Here is a 7,314-nt window from a genome sequence, read left to right as displayed (position 1 = left end):
CTTTGAAAGGGCAAAAGAGTAGAACTGAAGAGATGGAAGCCAGAACTACTGAGATGGAATACAAATGTCTCAATACTGATAAGATAGAAGAGCAAGCAAAAAAAAAAAAAAAATCTGAAGAAAGTCTAATATTCATATTAGACAATATTAAGAGGAATAACTTAATAATTATTGGCATTTGGAACAGGAAGAATCACACAAGTCCACAGAGAATAGTTGAAGAGCTACTGGAAAAAAAATCTCCTTAAAATCCTGAAAAATTAAAAGATAAGCATTCAAGAAACCTCTCAGGGTCTGGCCTTGACAGAGGGTTGGGCTTCATGAAGGTGGGAGGTCTGGAGGCGAAAGAGAAAGAAACACTCGAAGACCAGAGTGGATGCAACCTAACAGTCAGATAGTCCCGATGCCAAGTTTGCATGCAGAACTAACTCCACCTTAGACTTTTATTCTCATTTTTTGATGAAATCAGTTACAAAAAGAAACTATAGGTATTCACTAAAAAATGTGGTTATTCATTTGTGACAAACCCTAATGATTCACGGAAATTCTTTAAACAATTCTCTAAGAACATCATGATTCCTTTTAGACTAATCAAAAATTGTTATCATGTAAAAGGTCAAGCAAGCAATTATACTTTGAAGGTTAACTTCTAGGTCCTCATGACCCAGGGAGGCTATGTGCGATCTTTCAAATGTATGCTTTAATCAAAAATGGGAAAAAGGGGAAACTTAAGAAATCGTCAGTTAAAAAAGCGAAAGCAGGCTTTTTCCAAATATTCTAATTCTCTTTGAACATGTTGTAAACAAAAGGTACATATTTGTATTTGTGAATACGAATGCAAGCAAGTAGTGTCCTTAGATAAAACTTCTAATCTTTTCTTCTTTACTCTCTTAATCCTTGGGAAGGTCGGGGACAAACTCCGACCACTCCCAAGAATGCAGGATCTTTTCTCTACGTTTTTTGGCCTCATTTTGGATTCCAGAAACTCGGGGGCAATTTGGGGGGAGGTTGCCACTGCTGTTCTAACTCATGTGGTTGGCCCAAGCAGCTTTTCTCCTAAATCACATAGGGAAATTTCACTAGCTAACTTTAGGGAATGTAGATTCCTAGGGCAGCAATTTGCAGTTTCTCAAAGGTGCCTAACATACTTTCAACAGTTAATCACAAGAGACTTTAGAATTTTTATAAAAAGGCTAAGTTATAATTTCTAAAGAAACTTAAGCTGTCTCTGTATATTTTACAGGCAGAAAATACATGCTTTTGTTAATGAACAAGATTTCAGATACTTGGTTTTAATTGTCAAACTAATAATTCTTTCTTCCTTGCTTCTACAACTTCAGGGAAGTTGAAAAATAGGTTTTGACCTTTCTATGAAGGTGCGGTCTCACCTCTATATTCCTTTAACCCTGTTCCATAGATATGCCAATGTTCACTGTCTTGGGGGGAGGGGGGAGAAGAGCATCTGGATTAAATGGATTATACCCGGGAGTGGTTTGGGGGAGCTGCCGCCATTATCCTTTAATCAAATGTTCCCAGAATTTACCATTCCATATGCTTAGGCAGTTTTTCTCTAAAACTTTTACTCTTAATTCCAACACACCTATTCCTGTTCTTCCTGAGTCATTTGAGGAAGCTTTACTGCCTCAGTTCTAGGGGGAAGTTCGATTTGTACATGGACATCAAGAGTTCACACTTCAAGTTAATATCAAACATAACTGAATAATCTGGTCAGAAACAGTTTTAACATACTTGCCAGGTGGTCAGAGCTTTGCCTCTCAGAGAGATTTGTTCCCCAAACCTGATGTACTACAAATATCTTCAGGGCAGTGACTTTTACAGTGGAGCCATTAAGAGAGACAATGCGTACATTGCTATCATTAGAGACCACTTTTCTCAGAAACTACAATTATTGGTGTTAGAAGCATAAAGGACAAGTACAGAATATTAGAACCAGAGAGAATTGTACAAAGGTAGCCAACCAGTGAGTTCACAAAAACCAATGAACCCGGGACTTCAGGAGGTCATTTCCTTGGCACTCGGGATCCATGGCCCACAATTCCAAGCAGGGCCCAAAGACTGGATTTTCGTCCATGTTGTCACTGGGCCTCAGCTTCTCAGTGCTTGCGTATGTCCTAGACAGAAACCTAACAAACACCAGAAAGGATAGACCCAAAAGAAAATCAACAAGACATATAATAATCAAGCTCTCTAAAATCAAAGACAAGGAGAGAATCCTGAAAACATCTAGGGAAAATAGAAGTGTTACATCTAAACACAAGTAAATCAGATTAAGCTCTGATCTCTCAACAGAAACCATGCAGGCAAGACAGCAATGGGGAAACATGTATAAAACCTAAAAGAAAAAAATTGCCAACCAAAAACATCTACCCTGCAAAACTGTCAATCAAATACAACAGTTGTAATCAAAATATTCCAGGATAAACAGAAGCTAAGGTATTTTTCCAAAGCCAACCCTGCACTGCAAAACATACTAAAGGGAGTTTTTTTGGACTGAAAACCAATAAGGACAGACACCAACCAGAGATTGACATAGGTGGCAGCACCACCTAGAACTCAATTGACAGATGTAAGAGTCCAGAACAGAGCAAAACTATAAGAACGAATCCAGAGGATATGGGATGTCAGTCTGTGATCAATAAAATTACAGTGTGAAAGAAGGTAAAAACTTAGGAATAGAGATCCAGTTGGTGAGGAGGTCAAGTATATTATAGGATAAAATAGACTGTTTTAAATGGAAGGAAAGGTTAATAGCATATAAAGTAATCTCAAAGGATATTGATACTTCACAACATAACAAGAAAATGAAAAAACAATAGGAACATAGAAACATTAAAACTATGAAGAAACTGATAAGAAAGAGCAGACAAAAAAACGAGCTCAACACAGGAAGGCATTCAAAACAAAAAGAAACCTGCAGCACTACAAAACAGACATTCAGTGGGGAAGACATAGACTCTTTAATGGATGGTGCTGACAGAACTGGAAATCGATTTGCAAAAGATTGAAACAAGACCTTTATCTCCTGCCATATACAAACATCAACTCAGCAAGGATTAAAGACTCAAATGTTAATCCCAGAATTATAAAGGTCATCAGTGAAATAATCGGGACAAATTTAAGGGCCCTAATCCAGAGCACACACAGACTACCAAACATTGTGAAAATTACACAAGCAAAAGAAGACAAAATAGATGATTGGGACATTCCAAAAATTAGAAAGTTATGTGCATCAAAGGATTTCACCAAAAGAGTAAAAAGGATCCCACAGCACGGGAAAACATCTTTTGCAATGACACAGCAGAGAAAGGACTAATTTCTAAAATCTGTAGGAAAATGTAACACCTCTACAAGAAAAAGACAAGTACCCAAATAAAAAAGTGGTCACAGGACATGAACAGACACTTCACCAAGGAAGACATTTGGGCAGCCAACAAACATATGAAGAAATGTTCGTGATTATTACACATTCGAGAGATACAAATCAAAACAACAATGACATATCATTTCATACCAGCAATAATGGTAAACTTCATAACAGCAGAGGACAATAAATGCTGGAAAGCATGTGGAGAGACTGGGACTCTCATACATTGCTAGTTAGTGGGTATGCAAATGGTCCAACCACTCTGGAAAACAGTATAGCACTTCCTCACAAAGCTGGAAATAGAAATAACTTATGATCCAGAAATTCCTCTACTTTGTATAAAATCCACAAGAAATACGAGCTAAAACATGAGTAGATAGATGCACATCAATGTTCATAGCAGCATTATTTACAACAAAAAGATGGAGATAGCCTAAGTGTCTGTCAATGAAAGAATGGATAAATAAACTTGGGTATATACACACAATGGAATATTAGGCTACCTTGAAAAACAACAAGGCAGCTTCAAGCCACCATATAACATGGATGCAACTTGAGGACATTATGCTGAGTGAAAATAGTCACAAAAGAACAAATATTGCATAAGATCATTATTGTAAACATTTAAGAAAAGCTGCCCTTACTAAAATGGGGGGGGGGGATTCTCTGTGGTTCCCAGTGAGGGTGAGATGGTGGTGGGGTTTTGCAGGAGGTGGAGGGAGGGGGTAGTACAGAACAAGGTAGGGGGCAGACACATCATTGTTCAGGTGTTGGGGAGAGCAATACACAAGAAGGGGGAGGGGTGGATGAACAAGGTAGATAGGGGAACACGGAGACAGGTTTCCATGGGCTAAATGGGACAGAGGTAAATAGTGATGCATGCTCAACCTTGGAACAACAGGTCTATGTGACAGAGGGATCGAAGCATAGTCTGAAGAGGGGAAATAATATTAAGTTGATTGATTATCTTACAAATATTGGTTTCCCTTGCCTACTATTGTAAATAGACACTTGAGTGGGATAGAAAGGAATGTCTGCAAACATGATTACAGAACACCTTGTAACCCCTATCCCCTCTGTATAACTGACGGGGATACCTAAAAGGGGTTCTACATCTTGCCCAGTGAAATAGGCTTCTTGAGGAGTCTTTACAGTGTATAGGACCTTAGGTAGAATCCTGAGCCTCATCCAGAACCTTCTGAGGTGGGACATTCACACAAGAAAGGACAAGCAGACCAGCCTGGAACAGCTAGAGCGACAAAAGATACATCTTCAAAGAAAGGTCAGCAGGAAAAACCCAAAACAAAAATGGTAGTATGATGGGCTCCTATAAGAATAAGCAAGTTATTCACTGGGAAGCCATCAAGACAAGCAAACAAGTCCCTTCAAGACAAAACCCCCTCCAAGACTGAAACTCAAAGGGAACACATGAGCAAGCATGTAAACTTGGCTGGTGACCACAGTAATTTACTGGATAGTGGAAGAGGGGAAAAAGCAGTAATGAAGATATGGGCTGAGTTCAATCACATTCCATCGACTCTCATTGACTTGGAGATGAGAGACAGAAGAGGAAGGACTCCTGAGCCTATGGTCAAAGACATATCAATGGAGGGCTAGAGCTGACAGAGATGCATCCAGCTGATATGAAGTGAGGGGAGATGCACAAGAATGCCCAAGCTTGCAGATAGTACTTATTTGTCCTAGCCTTGATGTCTTGATAATCATAATTTGACTAGAGGAAGACAAAACAAAACAAATTTTGGTAAAGGAATTGAGGGTAAACTGTTACAATTTCATTAACTTGACCTATACTCATGGATGTATACCTCAAAATACCAACAGAGAGGGAAGGAATCATCATATCAAGTATCAATCCTATTCCCTCTGTATATAGGGTAGATGAGCAACTTAGACTTTGGCTACCTATAATGAGCAGTCGATAAAGTCATGAAATGACTGACATAAGTTCTCAAGAGGGAGTTTAGTTTAAGAGTGTGCAGGGGAAGACAGAATCTCCACTGAATAGTTTTCATCTTGTCAAAACGAGTCTGTTGAAAAGAGATGGGGTTAAGATTCTTATGATTCAATAGTGAGTAATTGTTATCATGACTAATCACGACTCCCACAACTGTAAAGGTAGAAGTTTTGTAACAAAAACAGGGGAGTAGTTAATTTTGTAGTCTAGAAACAGAAGACCCTAGGACCATCAAGGGTGAACAGCACAAGTAGAATGCAGGACCCTATCCAGAGAAGCAGCAACACCAGAGATGGAGGCAGAGATGAGGACATGGAGAAAGGGAGCAGTTGAGGACTCTAGACTCATGGAAAGAGAGGGACTGAGTGCTGGCAGCCAGGGGGTAGGCTTTCAGAATGTGCCCTTTGGTTGTTTAAATTATTATATATTCCTTAGTGCTTCTGTATACATCTCCCCACCCCTTGCTACCCCCTAAAAAAAAATAAGAAAAGAAAAACAGAGGGAATGGTAATAAATACTGTTGGATGATGTGGCATGGAGGAGATTGTAATCATTGTGATGAAACAATAGTGTAAAGCTGATGTTCTCCCATGTAAACTATCACTCAGTTCACAATAAATAAAAAAAAAAAGAAGTCTAGGAAGATATAAAATACCAAATTTATGTGAGAAGAAACTCTGAAACTTCCTCTCCAGTGTAGAGATGCTAAAACAAATGGAAGAAATGAGGAGGTAATGAGAGATAAACAGAAAATTCCAAAGGGAAGCTTGAGAAGACAAAACCAAACATTATAATGAAATGTACAAAGACCTGTAATAAGAAAACCAAAAGGGAAGAAATGCTCAGCATTTCTCAAGCTGAAAGAACTGAAGAAAAATTCAAGCCTTGAGTTGCAATATTGAAGGATTCTATGGACAAATATTGATGATGCAGAAAGCATAAAAAGAAGATGGGAGAAATACACAATGGCACTGTACCAAAAGAAAATGGTTAATGCTCAACCATTTCAAGAAGACATCCAAGGTACACTGAAGGCATTGTCAAAGAACAAGATTTTGGGAATTGATGGAATACAAATTGAATTCTTTCAACAAACGGATGCAGCACTGTTTGCAAATTTGGAAGTCAGGTACCTGAACAACTGATTGGAAGCAATCCATATTTGTGACCATTCCAAAGACAGATAATCCAATGGGATGCCAAAACCATCAAATAATATCAGTAATATTACATGCAAGTAAAACTTTGCTGAATATAATTTAAAAACTGCTGCAACAGTACATTCAAAGCTTGAAGATAAATCTCTCAATATTTCTAAGATAGAAGAATCAGAAAAAAAAAAAAAAATCTGAAGAAAGCCTATGATTCATGTGGGATACCATGAAGACGAATAATGTATGGGTGATTGGAATTCCAGAACAGGAAGAGTTAAAGAAAGCCACAGAAAAGACAGTCATAGAGTTTCTGGAAGAAAATTTCCGTAACATCATGAAAGATGAAAATAAGCATTTAAGAAATGGAACTAACCTTAGTCAGGATACAACCCAAAGCAAAATCATCAAAGCATGTCATTATCAAACTCTCCAAAATCAAGACATGACAGTGTTCCACTGCTATTCATAAGATTTTCAGTGGCTAAATATTTGGATGTAATCTGTCTCTCATTCTTCCTAGTCTGTGTTATTCTGGAAGCTCAGCTAAAATCTATACGCCACGGGCAACCCTGATGATGTTTAAAATACCAGTGCATAGCTTCCAGATTCACAGCAACACACAAGTTACCACAGTACAACAAGCTGACAGCACTAGTCTAGCAAAAAACCTCATAAGCAGCCACTTTATCCCAAACTGTCCTGTGATTTCAATAGACTTTTTTTTTTAATGTTTTATTGTGAATTATGTGATAGTTTACATGGGAGAACATTAGTTTAACATTCATTCTATCGTATATTGT

This window comes from Chrysochloris asiatica, unplaced genomic scaffold (genome assembly GCF_000296735.1).
Source record: "Chrysochloris asiatica unplaced genomic scaffold, ChrAsi1.0 scaffold00208, whole genome shotgun sequence".
In the NCBI taxonomy this organism is placed as follows: Eukaryota; Metazoa; Chordata; class Mammalia; order Afrosoricida; family Chrysochloridae; genus Chrysochloris; species Chrysochloris asiatica.
This window is presented reverse-complemented; position numbering follows the sequence as displayed.